Below are 17,092 nucleotides of genomic sequence, written 5' to 3'. Positions count from 1 at the left end.
ATAGAAGGGAAACAGGGAGAGGCCTCCTGCAGACAGTGTAATCAAACCTCTTGTATATTCCATCATTAAATGCAGGCTACACAATCTGGAATTGACTACCAAAAGAGGGAGGGAGGGGAAGGGAAGGGAAGGGAAGGGAGTGGAAGGGCTGTGTGGTTGTATCCATTCAGAGTAGGATATTATCAATGTTTGGTGAAATCTTCAAAATCATAATATGAGTAGGCCAAGGATGTCAAACTCAAGGCCTGGGGGCTGGATCCAGCCCACATTGTATTTAGATCTGGCCCGCAGGGCTGCTCTGGAAGCAGTGAAAGACTGGCCTGCAGTGCTTTAGCCAGTGAAAACAGAGCTTGGGAGGGCTGTGTGCGGCCTTCCCAAACTCCGTTTTCATTGACAGAGGGTTGCAAGAGGCCATGGCAGCCGAAAACAGAGCTCAGGAGCCCGTTTCTGCTGGCAGAGGGCTTGGGCCACCACAGGCGCCTCCAACGCAAGTGATGTTTAGCTGGCCACACCCACCCTGGTCATGCCCACCCCAGCCCCCGGAGGTCAAACTCAACCCTGATGCGGCCCTCAATGAAATCAAGTTTGACACCATTGGACTAGGTTGAGTAGGGTGACTAGTAATGTTCTGTATTCTGTACAGTGGTAGATTTGTCTTCTGTACAGATGCAGATAGATAAACTCAACAAAACATCCATAACAAAGTATTTTTATTGGTTCATCAGGTATCCTCATAACTCACATTTGTGACGAAGTTCTTCTTTAATGACCAGTCCTTTGCATATCTGTCTTGTAGGTAAAAAGATGGTTATCTCCTATCCTTTTTCTCCCATCTTGTAGCGATAGAAGTAGAACAGTACCAAGAGTCCATGAGTTCAGCCAAGAGTGAGGAAACCTCCCCCAACCCATCGAGGGTCAATTTAGTAGTCCAATCAGGGTTACAGATGTAGTCACATGACATGGACTATATTTCCCAGGATACCTTAGCTACATTTACCATGATGCATTCCCTCAAGGGGACAGCTCACAATTGCTATCTAACTATCCAGTTCCCAAACACTGGCTGGACAGCACAGGTAACGAACAGGAAAGGAAACCTTGGAAGTTCAGTTTGGCAGACTAAGAACCCACAGCCTCTGGAGACTGGACTGCATCCCCCCAAATCCCTTGCTGTCTAGGGCAGTGGTGGCTAACCTTTTTGGGCTCCCGTGCTGAAAATTGCATGTGTGCTTGTGCTCGTGTGCCAGCACTCAGAAGGAAATGTGCGCAGCGGGCCTCACACCCCCTGTGCATGCATGGGCAACCCCCCATGTGCCATGCATCTCTTTGCATGCACACGCATCTCCCACGCATCCCTGCCCCCTGAGCATGTGCGCCAGAATATCAGACAATCAGCTGTTGGGTGGGTAGCACGCACGCATGCGCAGTAGGGCTCTTCTGGGCAACTTTTCACATGCCTGCAGAAGTGGCTCTATGTGCCACTTCCGTCATGCGTGCCATAGGTTCGCCATCACGGGTCCAGGGTAAAGGGAGATGGGGATCCCAAATAGCTATAAGTCTATCCCTGAGCCTCTTTTTTAATCTAGAGTATGGGATTTAGAAAAGACATTCCTGGACAAAAAGAAGGAGTTCTCTGAAATGGATAGAAGAGCACTCTTGATTTGTTCGAAGAACATGGTGATGCTTTCAACACTTGGACAAGAGAAGCTCAGCAATAGTGCATCTGTTGGCATACTGATAGTCCTCGTCTTACAACCACAAGTGGAGCCAGAATTTCCATTCCTAAGCAAGGTAGCTGTTAAACTGAGCCTCACCCTATTTTTACAACCTTTTGGCCACAATTGTTAAGCGAACCATGGCAGTGGTGAAGTGTATCCAACTCCTCCCATTGACTTTGCTAGTTGGAAGTTGGCTGGGAACAGGGGTGGGATTCTACCAGTTCACACCTATTCACTAGAACCGGTTGTTAACATTCTAAGTAGTTCAGAGAACCGGTCGTTAGAAGAAATTACTGGCCTAATCCTGTAAGGAAGGCAAACATTCTGGTGTTGCTTACAGAAACTGCCTCTCCATTAACTTTTATTACATTCTTGGCAGGACTAGACTTCCTGTCTCAGGAACCTCTCTGGAATTTTTTCCCCCTCCTTTGCTGATACTTTGCTTGTGTGGAGTGACCATTCAAAGTTACAATGGCACTGAAAAAAAGTGACTTATGACCATTTTTTACACATACGGCTGTTGCAGCATCCCCACAATCATGAGAGGCTAGGCGAGGAGATGCGCGCCTCAATGTGAGTGATATTGAGTTGGCCACACCCAGCCAATAATATGACCACCAACCATGCCCATGACCTAAGCCACACCCACAGAACCGGTTGTTAAAAATTTTGAATCCCACCCCTGGCTGGAAAGGTCACAAAATGGTGATCAGATGACCTTGGGACATGGCAACCATCATAAACACAAGCCAATTGCAATGCACCCAACTTTTGATCCCGTAACCATGGGAATTCTGCGACAGCTGTAAATGAGAGGACCAGTCATAAGCCATTTTCTTTCCTTGCCACTGTAACTTCGACAGTTGCTAAATGAACAGTTCTAAATTGAGAACTACTTATACAAAATGATCTGGTTCAGTCCCAAGTAAGGATGCAAAAGAGGCTGGTTTGATACTGCTCAGAATGGCTGCTAGCCAGTGTGGTTCATCTAACTTAGGATGGACTACACTGGCTTGCAGCCATTCTATGTTAGATAAACCTATGAACTGTTTAGGACACGGGTGTCAAATTCAAGGCCTGCAGGCCGCATCCAGCCCACAGGGTACTTAGATCTGGCCTGCAGATCCACCCTGGAATCAGCGAAGGACTGGCCTGCAGTGCCTCTGCCAGTGAAAGTGGATCTCAGGAGGGCCATGCATGGGCCTCCCAAGCTCCGTTTTCAGCCACGGTGGCCTCCTGCATCCCTCTGCCAGCGAAAATGGAGCTCCGGAGAGCCACACATGGAGCTCCCAAGCCCTGTTTTCAGCCGCGATGGCCTCCTGCCTCCTTCCACCAATGAAAATGGAGCTCAAGAGGGCCACGCATGGGCCTCTCGCGCTCTGTTTTTGGCTGCAATGGACTCCTGCATCCCTTTGCCAGTGAAAACAGAGCGGCCCTCCTGGGCTCCATTTTCACTGGCAGAGGGATGCAGGAGGCCCTTGCAGCCCAAAACAGAGCCTCAATGAGTGACATCAAGCTGGCAACACCTACCCTGGCCATGTGCCCTCCCCCACAAGGTCAAAGACAACTCTGATGCGGCCCTCAATGAAACCAATTTGACCCCCTGGTTTAAGATAAGTGAGCTCATCTATATTAATTAAAACTATTAAAAAATATCTGCTCCGTTCCTGTCTTGCATCGACACTGATCTCCTTACGTTTAGGCCAAGCAGGACCACTTTAAATTTTGCTCTATATTTATAGAGGAGACAAAAACAGAGGGAACAAGGGCAGATCAGGTTTCAGAGGGCAGGCTTTCCATTTTGCACACCGGGGAACATTTGCAGCCCGTACATCCATCATTTGTGCATTGGCCAAGCAGACACATACCTATAGATACAAGCTTGTGTAGGATAGGAGCACAAGTTCGGATCTACGGGTTTGTGGCAACCGGCAGGAAGGTCTTCTCGTTAATGGCAGTAGGAGTGGTAACATTCCCAACCGTAAGCCTAATCAACCACTTCTGGAAATGAAACACAAACCTGTAACAAACGGTCAAAAGTCAGACCGAACCTTTGCAAGACTCGCCATAAAAGCAAACAAAGAAACCTCCCTTTGTTCTGAAATCTAGTGGTGGTTGTGGGGAATGAAAGATCATTTCTCTACCACGGAGATCTCCAAAGATGAGCCTTCAACGTGGATCACTCGCAAACACCGGCTGAACCATGGAAGAAAATATGGGCCAAAAGTCCATTCTCTGCTCCGATCCTAGCCTCCTTTTTTTGTTGTTGTTTCTGGTCCGCGTTCTTATTAAGCTGGCCAGCTCTTTCTGTTTCACCCCCATTTCCAGTTCTCTCTAGTTTTCCACTTCTATTCCTTTTTTTTTTTTTTCCAACTGCTACTCAACAGTTTGTGGCTTCTGGTGAATACTGAGCAGGCTCAGGCCACATTGGTCTGTTTTGTTCTTCTGAATCCCAAAAGATTTCCCCGAGCAACCGACTGTTTCTCCCTGGTCTTGCTGGAGCTTTAATCCTGTTGGCACCACCTGAGTTGGGTATTAAAAGGCCAAACCGCTCCCCTGTTTGGAGGCAACAAAGGAGCAGCTGCTAAGGAGAAACAGAGAGGGGAGGGGGAAACACCCCCCCCCCTGTCTTCTTCTGCTTCTCAGAGGTTTTTTTTTGGGGGGGGTGCATTTTCTTTCTTGTAGTTTCTCTTCAGTTTAAGGCAGGAGAATTGCCTTCAATATTACTTTCCAAGGAGAAAAAGAATGTGGAGAAATTTCCAGGGAAACGTTGTGTTTGCATGCTTGTTTTGTTACCTAGAGGCCAGGAGACGTCGGCGAGTGTTTTGTCTTTCATCATGCAACCATCTCTCCAATATCCTATAGCCTCCTTGGCTTCCAACAGTTCTGTTCAATCTAGGTAGCAGAGGTCCTAAAGAAAGGCCTTGATAGGTTTTCAGATGTGGGCAGCCAGGAAGGCCTTGGAGTGATGGAAAAAAAAAAAACATGTAATGGAAAACAGCAACACTCAATATATCACCTCCATCGGTGAAGGAAGCTCCAACATGTCTCCAAGAGAAGCCCAGAAGATGTCCTCCAATACCCAAGTATCAAGTCGTACCACGGAAACCTCTTTCACAGCTGATGAAAACTTCTGAGAAACCAAGAGGGAAGTTTCTACAGAACATTGTTATTGTGAGATCAAGGATACTAGACCGCCGTGTCCTGCATTGGTAAAATGTGTCTGTATTTGCTAGGACACCAACATGTCTCTGATCTTCCTTGGTCCACTCTAGCATTTACCTGCCAAGAAGGGAAGATTTTCTACTCTCTCCTCTTATGCAGGTTGAGAACCCTCAGTGACACACCCTGTGTGATAACTTGGTCTACTATTTTTTCTTTCTTTCCGTAATTGCTTGTTTAAAAGCCCCCATTCACTCCAGCCTGTGCTTACTATTTATGTCACAAAGGTAAAGGTTCCCCTGACACATACGTGCTAGTCGTTTCTGGCTCTAGAGGGCGGCACTCATCTCCGTTACAAAGCCGAAGAGCCAGCATTGTCTGAAGACATCTCCATGGTCATGTGGCTGGCATGACTAAACACCGAAGGTGCAGAGAATGCTGTTCCCTACCCACCAAAGGTCGCCCCTATTTTTCTACTTGCATTTTTACGTGCTTTTGAACTGCTAGGTTGGCAGAAGCTGGGATAAGGAATGGGAGCTCAGTCCATTACACGGAGCTAGGGATTCGAACTGCCGAATTGCCGACCTTTATGATCGACAAGCTCAGCGTCTTAGCCCCTGAGCCACTGTGTCCCTTTAAAAAACAATCACCATATTTACATTTGGTATATCCCTGAGCCTCTTTTTTAATCTAGAGTATGGGATTTATTTTTTAAAAGAAAAAAAAAGCATTTATTAACCTGACTGGCCTTGAAAAATGAAAGATTTCGTGGTTTGACTGCCAAACCTTAAGAGCTTAAGTCATCTTTCTCAATTCTTTAGAACTTATTGGGTACAATTTATTTATTTATTAGATTTATTGGCTACCCAGTCTTACCGCAGCTCATTCCGTCACGTGGCACTAGGGATTTGAACCGCCGAACTGCTGACCTTTCTGAACCACAAGCTCAGCGTCTTAGCCACGGAGCCACCACGTCCCTGTATGTCACTTTAAATAACTACAATATGTAACATTTTGAGGCTTCCATGGTACGACTTGTTCTACTTCTCAGAAATATTTATTTAATACCACCCTATGTCAAAATTAGCTTGAGCACACTATGCCATCAAATATCAAGAAGACAAACAAGTAGAACTTCCTACATCATAAAATAAACAAGCAGATAAATCAACACTGATAGTAGATCTGATGCCACCAATCCTTCCAGCTCTATGATTCTAGGAGTAAGCTAACTTGAGCCCAATGGAGTACCATAGACATTCTGCATGTTGCTGAACTACATCTCCCAGCATTCCTCACTATTGGCTGTGCTGGTTGGGAACTGCTTAAATTGCAGACTATCAACAACTGGAAGTCCATACTACTAAGCTGTTATAATGCCTAAGGAATTTTTAAAATGTTTTTGTTTGATACCACCAAATGAAACAGTGTTCTAGGAGGGACTTTGGATACATGGGAATTCATGAATGAAACCAGGTATTCTCCTGGGGTTCTGATTCATCTCTTCGAAGGAGGTCACCAGTATTAGGGAATCATACTTTTCCTTTTCATACAATCCTGTAAAATTCAGGGTGGATTGAACTATCAGTGGTGATTACTCTTGATTACATTAGGATAGAAGCTCATATACTAATTTTTGAGTTTCCAATCACGGAGCTGCAACCATAGAGCACATTAACCTATAGTTTGCTCAGCCCTGGCCTGCTCGCAGGTGCACTGGAAAATTCATGCCTTATATTCCGCCCTATTGACAAATCAAAGTGATTGAGTTTACACAATATGTTATGTCAACACGACGCAAATTATGTTAGGATTTGCTAAGAGATATGGCCCAGTAAGAAAGGTGGACTGGAAATACTTCTTGTTTGATCCCATGGAATAGTCTCATCTCCTGCTGTTGAAAGAGTAGCATGGGTTACAATATGTCTACACACTGCTTGCACACTTTTCTATTCATGAGTTATGGAACAATAAAAGTGACACGCTAAGCCATTAGCAATGACTTACAAAGTACAATGGAATTCACTCAACTCACTAAACCCAACCAAGCAAACCACATTACTGTAGAGTAAGTCATCATCCTTTATAGATTGAAACAATTAATGCATCATTTCAATCTATCACCCTACAGTATCTCACCAGGTTCCCCAAAAGATGCACATGGATTGTTTATTGCTTACTTTGATTTTTTTTTTTTAGATCAGTTTGTATCCAACCCTAAATTCAAACCAAGTCTCATAGGACCCCATCTTCATGCAAAGTCCACATACTGTTAGCAACATGAGTTTTATAGGTAGACCAAATCAATTCCCTATGGTCAAGATAAGAAATTGAAAATATAATTCAAAGGAACCTTCCGTTTTCATCTGTAATGCAAAGCCTTCATGAAGGCCAATGGAATTGGCATAAAGTTAAGGCTTCAGCAGAAGGTCATTTTTTTCTGCACAATGGGAAAACTCTACGTGAAAGAGCCATCCCTGAAAGCATCTTACAAGCTTGATCGCTATAGATAATAGTGGTTAAAATATTGAAATCTTTTACTCTACTGGTACCTAGCTATTCTAACAAGTCTCTTTCAAGTTGAAATTAACTCGTAATAGTTCATGAACTCATCCATCCATTTTTCTTGGAAAGAGCACAAGTACTGTATGGTTTGCCTCTGTATTCTTCCTAGACATTTAGCACTATCTAGGAAGTGTTAGATAGTGTTACGATGGATAGACTCTTGATAGCCTACAGTCTTGGGGCAACCTGGGAATCTCCTATCCAGGTGCTAGCATGGTGTGACCCAGTTTAGCTTTTCCGCCCAGATAAAGTCAGCTTAATGCTGGTTACTTCCCCTTGGTGCCCCAACACTGTAGACCACTCAAAGTCTGTAGAGATTTTCAGTCATCCAGGTCATGGTTTTTCCCAAAGGTGCTTTTTTTCAGGAGACAACTGGACTTTCTTGTTTTCTCTTTTTCTCCAAGTGGCCTCAATGACCCTCTAAAAGGATGCAAATGACCAGCTGTCTGCAAGGAGTATAAATCCTTCTATTCCCCACCATCCTGTCAGAGCTGAAGAAGCTTCTTGGATGAGAAGCGAAATGTCTTCAAAAAGAAAAAACAAGAGAGTCGAGTTGCCTCCTGAAAAAGCACCTTTGGGATAGACCATTCAAGTACCCCTTTAAACAAAGGTATTTTGAGTAGAGGGATTTTCACGGGGGTGGGGGGAGGGAGAGGGACAGAGAGAGACAGACAGACAGAGAGACAGAGAGAAGGGGAGAGAAAGAGAGAGAGAGAAATCTTTCTTTTGTTGTAATTTTGGAGACTATAGTAGAGGTAGTCCTTGACTTACAATGGTCTTAGTGACTGTTCAAAGTTAGAACAGCACTGAAAAAAGTGACTTATGGCCATTTTTCACACTTATAACTATTGGAACATTCTCATAGCCATGTGTTTTACATTTGGACGCTCGACAACTGACTCATATTTATGATTGTTGCAGTGTCCCGGGCAGTGGTGGGATTCAAATTTATTTATTTATTGGTGGGATTCAAATTTATTTACTACTGGTTCTGTGGGTGTGGCTTGGTGGGGAAGGATACTCTAAAATCCCCCTCCCCCCACCACTAACCTGCTTTCCGGCTCCGTTCTCCTAGGCAGGGCAACCAAAGAAGACCCAGCCGATCATCTGGGACTCAACGGGAGGCAGCAAATAGATGAAGACGGAGCCAGTCAGAGGTGGTATTTGCTGCTTCTCCAAACTACTCAAAATTTCCGCTGCTGGTTCTCCAGAACCGGTCAGAACTGGCTGAATACCACCTCTGCTTCCCCCCCACTAACCTGCTTTCCAGCTCCGTTCTCCTGGGCAGGGCAACCAAAGGAGACCCAGCCGATCAGCTGGGACTCAACAGGAGGCAGAGAATAGATATGGGGTTGGCGGGACCAGTCAGAGGCGGGATTGGCCGGTTCTCCCAACTACTCAAAATTTCCGCTACTGGTTCTCCACAACTGGTCAGAACTGGCTGAATCCCACCTCTGGCCCTGGGATCACATGATCCCCTTTTGCAACCTCCTGACAAGCCAAATTAAGGAGGAAACAAGATTCCCCTTAACCACCATGCAGCTAATTTAACAACTGCAGTGATTCCCTTTTCCAACATGGAAAGAAAAGTCATATAATGGGGGCAAAACTCAATTGACATTCAGCAACACAAAATTGGGGCTCCATTGTGGTCATAAGTTGACCGTTATCTCTGCCTGTACCTGACCTGCAAGAGGGCATTTACTTCTCCTCATCCCAAATCTGATCTCCAAAATGAGCACAAATACACAATAGGGCTGTTTTCACAGAACACGCAGGTTTATTAGTGACAATGAGCAGGGCCCACGTTAAGTAAAAAAACGCTCTGCCATGCCATCGATAGCCGGTGTAGTAGCTAAACCCCATTTTAAGCACTGGTTCATTAGCATTTCCTAAGATGGAAGCTCCAAGTGTGTTGGAGTACAACTCGTTACGGTTGGGGAATGATAGGAGTACTAGTCTGAACACCCAGAGTGGAAACGCTTTACGAAAAGATTTGGGGGGCAGAATTTAGTGAAGTAATAAAGTAATAAGTGGAGGAAAGAATGGATGGAAACAGACCTCATGGCCTCCTCTCCAGCAAATCATACATTAAACAAATATTCTCTTTGTCTCACAGTTAAACTGAACTGCCTACGATTTTTTAAAAAAATACAAACACATGCCTTTCCCCATTTGTAAGAATGCAATACATTCTGCAGGAATTAAAATAATTTTGCCCTCTTATTTTGCAAAGGTATCATTGAAGAGAGAATAACCTGAGAGAAATGCTCAGATAAACATAGGAGAAAAAAGAGATTTCCTTGTATTTTGCTTCTATATTTTATACTAAGTATGGGAAGATACTTGATTGGGGTATCACAGTCTCAAATACCTCTTTTTGCTCATGTCAAAAAGAGAAATACGTAAGTACAATTCTTTTTGTACTATCCTAAAAGGCTTCAGCATATCAAAAAGACAACTATCATTGGGAAAAAAATATAAGTTTTTGCAGATGTGTTCACCCAAATTAGCAGAAGTATCTCGACAATATGCCAAGCTTGGTTAGGGTTAATATTAATTACTTGGGTACATAAGCGTGGCTGAGTCTGTTCCATGAATCCAGACTATAACAGAAAATAAGTCATTTTAGTAAACTTGGTTTATTGTGTTCCGTGGATGTAGCATTAATCAAGCAACGATAGAGATTCTTAAGCTTTGAGATTTTCTGGAGACAGTTTTAAAAACGATGTGAATAGACATTGGTGCAAAAACTACAAAGTCAAGATTCTAAGCATTTTGTGACAAGAAGTTTCAGTAGAAACTAGAAAAAGGAACTTTGATTAGAAAGCCATTTTGAAAGAGAAAATTTTTCCCCCTCTCTGCGTGTTACATTCAACAATTCTGCATCCGCTACATATATGGTTTTCAAGCAGTCTGCATTATTCTTTTCAAGAGACTTGTCAAACAATGTGAAATACAGACTGTGTCGAAATAAAAGTACCTTGTGACTATGTTGGCTTTTGGTCATTTGTGTCTAGATTTCTTCATTAAGCTACTCATTGTTTTCCCAAACTTTCAAGAATTAGAAATATATTCTTCTACAACCTCCTTCTGACATTCCAAAAACACTGAAACTGCTAATACCTTGGGTAGAAAAAAGAATATGTATAATTGTTGAGATACTTGCAGGAACAGCATCAAAATGTTGTAGAAACCCTTGCTAAATGCAAGATATCATTTCATTAGGCCCAAATTTATGAAAAAAATGTTTATTTAGGTGCGTTTACATTTTCACAGAAAGATTTAAGGAGCACAGCATTTTCTCTTTCTATCTCTTCCTCCTTTCCTCTCGCTATGTAGCTAAACATAAATCCACTTATAGAAGAAGATAACTCATAATAAAATGTAATTTTTGACACTAGAAAATTCTGCTAATTTGAATATCGTCAAATAAGCCTCAGGAACAAAGAGGTTACTTTGCATCTAACGCCAGATTATTAAAAAAACAAGAACAATTACCCCAACTAGCTACGAAGAGAATTTTGCTGCAGATTCATATCAGCAAAGGTGATAAGAGAGAGAGAAACGTTACCTTGCTCCATATGAGCGCCTGAATTCTCCATTCTAACTTTTTGACTCTTCACACGGATGGAGGAATAACTGCTCCAGCTGCTGAGATTGTTAAAAAAAAAGAAAAAATCACACACACATAAGAGGGAGGAGAAAGGAACCCACAGCGGAGATCCTTAGAGAAAGCTATTCCCTCTATACCCCAGCTGGACGCTTAACTGCCAGCCCAAGCTACTCTCTTGCCAAGTTTGCTGATTTTGCCTCTCAGTTTATTGTTTCTTTTGCAACCACTAAGACCACACAGCTGCTAACAGGGGGTGGCAAATAAAAATCTAGATAGATGGAGGTGGGGGGAGAGAGAGGGAGAGAGAGAAGGGAAAGTAGAGAGAGCGAAATGAAGGTGTGTATTTGTAGTTCAGGGTTGAAATGTAGGGTTCTTGCTGCTTTCTGAGCTTGGTTATTTTCCTGCAGATATTTCATTACCAAAACTAGGTAACATCATCCATAATGACTAGCACTGGTGATGTTACCTAGTTTGGTAATGAAACGTCTACAAGAAAACAACCAAGCTCAGAGAGCACCAAGGACCCCTGAGAAAGATAAATACTGAGTAGATACAGTAGGAGACAGACAGACGGAGGGATGAATATATAGATGGGTGGGTGGATAGATGGACAGACAGACAGATCATAGATAAATATGGATGATAGATATGACTTTGATAATCATCTTTAGAGAAATAAAATTATATCTAGAAAAGGGTTGGAGTTATGTATTTTTCTCATGCTTAAAATCCTGACTTTTTTCTTCTTCTTATGAAATGACCAGTCCAAGACACTAGTCCAATAGCAGGAGGACTTAAAATGTCTGAATTTATTCACCACCATAGTTACGTAAATGATTCTATGTGGGAGGTAACTTGAAAGACCTCATTTTCATGTTCACATTTCCCATAACAAGGACATGAAAGCTTGAAACCAAAAGAATGGTTTCTTTCTTTCTTTCTTTCTTTCTTTCTTTCTTTCTTTCTTTCTTTCTTTCTTTCTTTCTTTCTTTCTTTCTTTCTTTCTTTCTTTCCTTCCTTCCTTCCTTCCTTCCTTCCTTCCTTCCTTCCTTTCTTTCTTTCTTTCCTTTCTTCCTTCTTCTTTCTCTTTCTTTCTTTCTTCCCTCTTTCCCAGCTTTTCTTTCTTTCTTTCTCCTTCCTTTCCTTTCTTTTTCCAAACACTTTTGATATTCTGACCTCTGTATTTGCTTCTGGGGGGAGAATTAATGGCCAAATCAGTGTTAAAATTCAGAATAGAAATGGAAACTGGTTCAAATGCAATCATGTTCTTGTGCTTTTCTCCAGTCTCATTAAAAATCATCATAATAATAATAATAATTATGAGCTTTACTATTGCTTTTTTAATGCAACAACCTAACTGATAAGGATGGTTTAGAGAATTACCTAGCAAATAATGTGGGATTTTTTAAAAACCACATTCATTGAGGAGACATGGAAGAATGATCTAACAATGGGTGACCTTCATGAGAATTCTACTTTTTCTAAATGGTTTGGATCATTTATATATAGTAAGCTATAGAAAAATATATAGAATGCTTAACTATTGAACTAGTTAATACTTTTCATTCTAAGTAATATACGATTGTAAATACTGTTTATTTCTAAGCACACTATTTTGCTTATCCACATAATAATTAGAACTCTATACTGTAGACCAGAGTTTACCAAGCAAGTAATGTTGTCCTGTCAAAAACAATATATTTTACATTTCAATGAAGACTAATTAATCCATCAATCTTTTTTTTTAAAAAAAAACTGGAAGATGAAAAGAATTGACTTAGTCCATAGCATGGATGTTCCAACTGGAATTAATATTTTTTTTAAAAAAATGAAGGGAGAGTGGGTTTTTTTGTTCACTTTGTTTTAAACGAAGTTGACTAGATGATGTAGACAGGAAGCATGAAATACAAAATCTAAAGAGAAAAAAATGTGGTTGCAATATTGATCAGTTGTTATATTATTTCAGTTTGTTGGGGTCCCTCCCTGAATCCCCCATTGGAACACTTGTCAATATCTAATTTGAAATCATGCTGCTCCGGATACTTAACTTGCTATATGCAGAGGGTGGGCAGAGTGAAATAGACATAGATAGGATATGGAGGGATGAATGGAGATACAAATAGACAGGCACAAAGATATAGATAGATATGGACAAACAAACAGACGGATAGATAGATAGATAGATAGATAGATAGATAGATAGATAGATAGATAGATAGATAGATGAACAGATAGATGGCTGGCTGGCTGGCTGGCTGGATGGATGGATGGATGGATGGATGGATGGACAAACAGATGACTGGATGGATGGATGGATGGATGGATGGATAGATAGATAGATAGATAGATAGATAGATAGATAGATAGATAGATAGATAGATAGATAGACAGACAGACAGATGGATGACTGGATGGGTGGGCGGGTGGGTGGATGGATAGATAGATAGATGATAGATAGATAGATAGAGATATATAGAAGTTAAATAGATATAAATAAAGATCATTCACATTTCATTGAATTTCTGCCGTGGAAAGAATAAATTTTCTCTAAGAAACTGGCAAAAAAAGGCCTTCAGACTTTTGCGGCCACGGTAGCAAGAGTGGGATCTTACGGGACAGCCCACCGAAATAGTTTTTCAATATGACCAAACAAAAAAAATCCAAAGTGAAAAAAAGAAATAAAAGTGAAAGATTCCGCCGTGTAGCCCACAACCAACATTCACTTACCGGGAGTCTCTAAGAGGATTTCGAACAGAAAACCTTTCTATTTGTGTGTGTGTGTGTGTGTGTTTGCATGTGAGTATATGTGTGCACACATGCATACAGACACATAGACACCTATACATACATGCACACAAAGACACGAATGCATACATACACACATACACATACACAAAGCACCACCTTAAAAAGGAAGGTTGTTTTCCTCTCCATTTTGTCAAGAGCCACGAAAGTAACCCCATGATCAGCTTTTCAGAGAAAAATTGATTCTGATGTGGAAAGAAGCACACAGAGACAGACACACACAAAAACCACACTTTTCTCTCTTTCTCTCTCTCTCTCTTTGTCTCTCTTTCTCTCTCTCTCTCTCTTTCTGTATCTCTCTCTTTCTCTCTCTCTCCCTCAACACACATTAGTAGCCCTCACCCACCTTTCCAAAACTCCATTGCTCTCCTGCCCTCTTTTCTTATATCTATTTTCTTTTCTTTTCTTTCTTTTTTTTCCCCTCCAATACAAAAACCCCGCTTAACTCTGCAAAGACAAGGAACATCTGTTTGAATGGCAGCCAACTCCACAAGTCCTTCCGAAAAAGCAAAACAAGAGTTTTTTTTAAAAAAAGGAGAAAAAAAGAAACAAAAATTAAACAAAACCAAACACCCAGGCTTATTTTCTCTCTCTATGGATATATATATATATATATTTCTCCGTCCTATTCACTCTGCGGCCCACGGCCCCCTTGGAGTTCACCATTTCCCAAATACCCAGCGACAATTTTTTTAAGGCTGCTGCACCCAACAGAAATTCTCTCCCTTGAGTTATCCCGAGGCAACTACAGTCTCGGATTTCCTATGCCAAATTCAGATTTCGACACCCCCTTTTACCCACCCACCCATCCATATTAACTTCCTTTCTTCTCTCTCTTATTCCTCCCTCTCTCCCCCCACCCCACCACCACAAAATACAACGTACCTTCATCGCCACTCCTCCCCAAAGGAGTTTATTCTTCAGTTGTCAAGTTTAAAAAGAAAAAGAAAAAGAAAAAGAAAGAAAACTGTGGGAGGGATAGAAAAGGAGGGAGAAGAAAAAAAAGAAAGAAAAACAGGAGGGTTTTGGGGGAGGGAAGAAAGTAAAGGAAGAAAGAAAAAAGATTTCGGGCACCCGAAGCTTGCTGCTTTTTTTTTTTTTCTTTTGTTTTACCGGTTCTGGTCTAAAAATAATAATTAAAAGAAGCAAAACCCTGCCAACCAAACGCCTTCCAAATTGTTTAACAAACAAGAGGCTTTTGCTAATGTTTCAGCACCTCAAGGAGGGGAAGTGAATAAAAAAAAAGCAGGGGGTGTGTGTGGGAATAGGTGGGGAAATATCTGTGCCAAATTGGGAAGAAACTGGGGAAAACCCAGTTGCCTGGGGCTTTCTCTGCAGGAAAAGCACACACACCCATTTCCAAAAGGGTGTGGGGGAGAAACACCTCTGCCCACCCCCCCACTAATTAAACCCGCTCATTGCACATCGGGACACAAGGATTCGGTGGAAAATAAAACTATTCTTTTTTAAAAAAAAAATAATAATGGAAAGGCATGTTTTTATTGCATGAGAAATTTGGGGGACGGCCTTAGGGATGTTGCGCGCACATACAGACCCACAGACACAGACACACGATCACACACACACACGCACACACACACACACACACGGACACAACCCCCTCTGCCCTTGCCAACATTTTTAAAAAGATGTCAGACAAGTTGCTAAGGAGACTTGCAGGAAACTCTGAATGCCAGCACCGTGCCTTCGCCTCTCTCTCTCTCGCTGCTGATACAGAAATCCCATCTTGCATTCTGATCACGCTCTGCTGCGGCATAGGAACACCGATGCTTTGCAGTAATCCTGGCTTTTAATGCCTCAACGGGCAAAGCAAATTGTTATCTGTATCATCTTTCAAACTTAGCAAGTTGGGAGAGGGAGAGGGAGAGGAGGGAGGGAGGAAGAGAGGTTCAGGGAAATGGGCTTGGTTTTTTTTTGGTTTTTTTGGTTTTTGTTTTTCAGAGAGAGGCAACAGGAGGGAAAAGGAGCCAAATGTGTTGAAATAGGTTGCTTTAATTTGGAATAGACATGTGTATGTGTGCAATGTGTACATGCGTGTTTATGTGTGTGGCTGGAGGGAGAGGGAGAGGGGGAGAGAGAGAGAGAGAAAGAGAGCTTCCAAATTATATGGCAATGTTATGCTTGGCATCTCTTGAATGCAAAATTGGAATAGGTATATATATGTCTCTCTGTCTCTGTCAGTCTCTCGATAGATGATAGATTGATGATAGATAGATAAATAGATAGATAGACAGACATAGATAGATTCAAATTATATGGCAATCTTCATAAGGGATCATGTTTTGTATCTCTTGAATGCAAAACACAGGAATAGATACATATATTTATGTGCCTATACCTATGTGCTTGTCTGTATCTCTATTATCTGTCTATCTATCTATCTATCTATCTATCTATCTATCTATCTATCTATCTATCTATCATCTGTCTATTTCTTTATCTGTCTGTCTGTCTATCTATCTATCCATCTATCATCTATCTATCTTTATATTTATCTATCTCTATCTCTGTTTAATCTATCTGTCTTCCATTTATCCATTCATCTAACTAGCTAGCTAGTTAGTTATCTATCATCTATCTATTCCAAATTACAGGTGAAACTTGAAAAATTAGAATATCGTGCAAAAGTTCATTTATTTCAGTAATGCAACCTAAAAGGTGAAACTAATATATGAGATAGACTCATTACATGCAAAGCAAGATAGTTCAAGCCGTGATGTGTCATAATTGAGATGATTATGGCTTACAGCTCATGAAAACCCCAAATCCACAATCTCAGAAAATTAGAATATTGTGAAAAGGTGCAATATACTAGGCTCAAAGTGTCCCACTTTAATCAGCTAATTAAGCCATAACACCTGCAAAGGGTTCCTAAACCTTTAAATTGTCTCTCAGTCTGGTTCAGTAGGAATCATAATCATGGGAAAGACTGCTGATCTGACAGTTGTGCAGAAAACCATCATTGACACCCTCCATAAGGAGGGAAAGCCTCAAAAGGTAATTGCAAAAGAAGTTGGATGTTCCCAAAGTGCTGTATCAAAGCACATTAATAGAAAGGCATGTGGAAGGGAAAGGTGTGGAAGAAAAAGGTGCACAAGCAGCAGGGATGACTGCAGCCTGGAGAGGATTGTCAGGAAAAGGCCATTCAAAAGTGTTGGGGACTTTCACAAGGACTGGACTGAGGCTGGAGTCAGTGCATCAAGAG

At 41.7% G+C, this 17,092-nt stretch overlaps 1 long non-coding RNA gene across 2 annotated transcripts in view; it reads right to left on the bottom strand.

Annotated features, from left to right (window-relative positions):
• The window catches only part of LOC148125063 (uncharacterized), a 558,115-nt gene that overhangs the window by 471,609 nt on the left and 69,414 nt on the right, over window positions 1-17,092 (bottom strand). For both annotated transcript variants that reach the window (XR_015744685.1, XR_015744684.1), the window contains exon 4: window positions 11,020-11,099. This is a non-coding gene — a long non-coding RNA (uncharacterized LOC148125063). The remainder of the gene's footprint in view (window positions 1-11,019; window positions 11,100-17,092) is intronic.

The sequence above is a fragment of the Pseudonaja textilis genome, chromosome 9 (genome assembly GCF_049901715.1).
Source record: "Pseudonaja textilis isolate UNSWEBS1 chromosome 9, rPseTex1.2, whole genome shotgun sequence".
Lineage (NCBI taxonomy): Eukaryota > Metazoa > Chordata > Lepidosauria > Squamata > Elapidae > Pseudonaja > Pseudonaja textilis.
The sequence above is the reverse complement of the archived record's forward strand: the minus strand, read 5'-3'. Positions and strand labels throughout refer to the sequence as shown.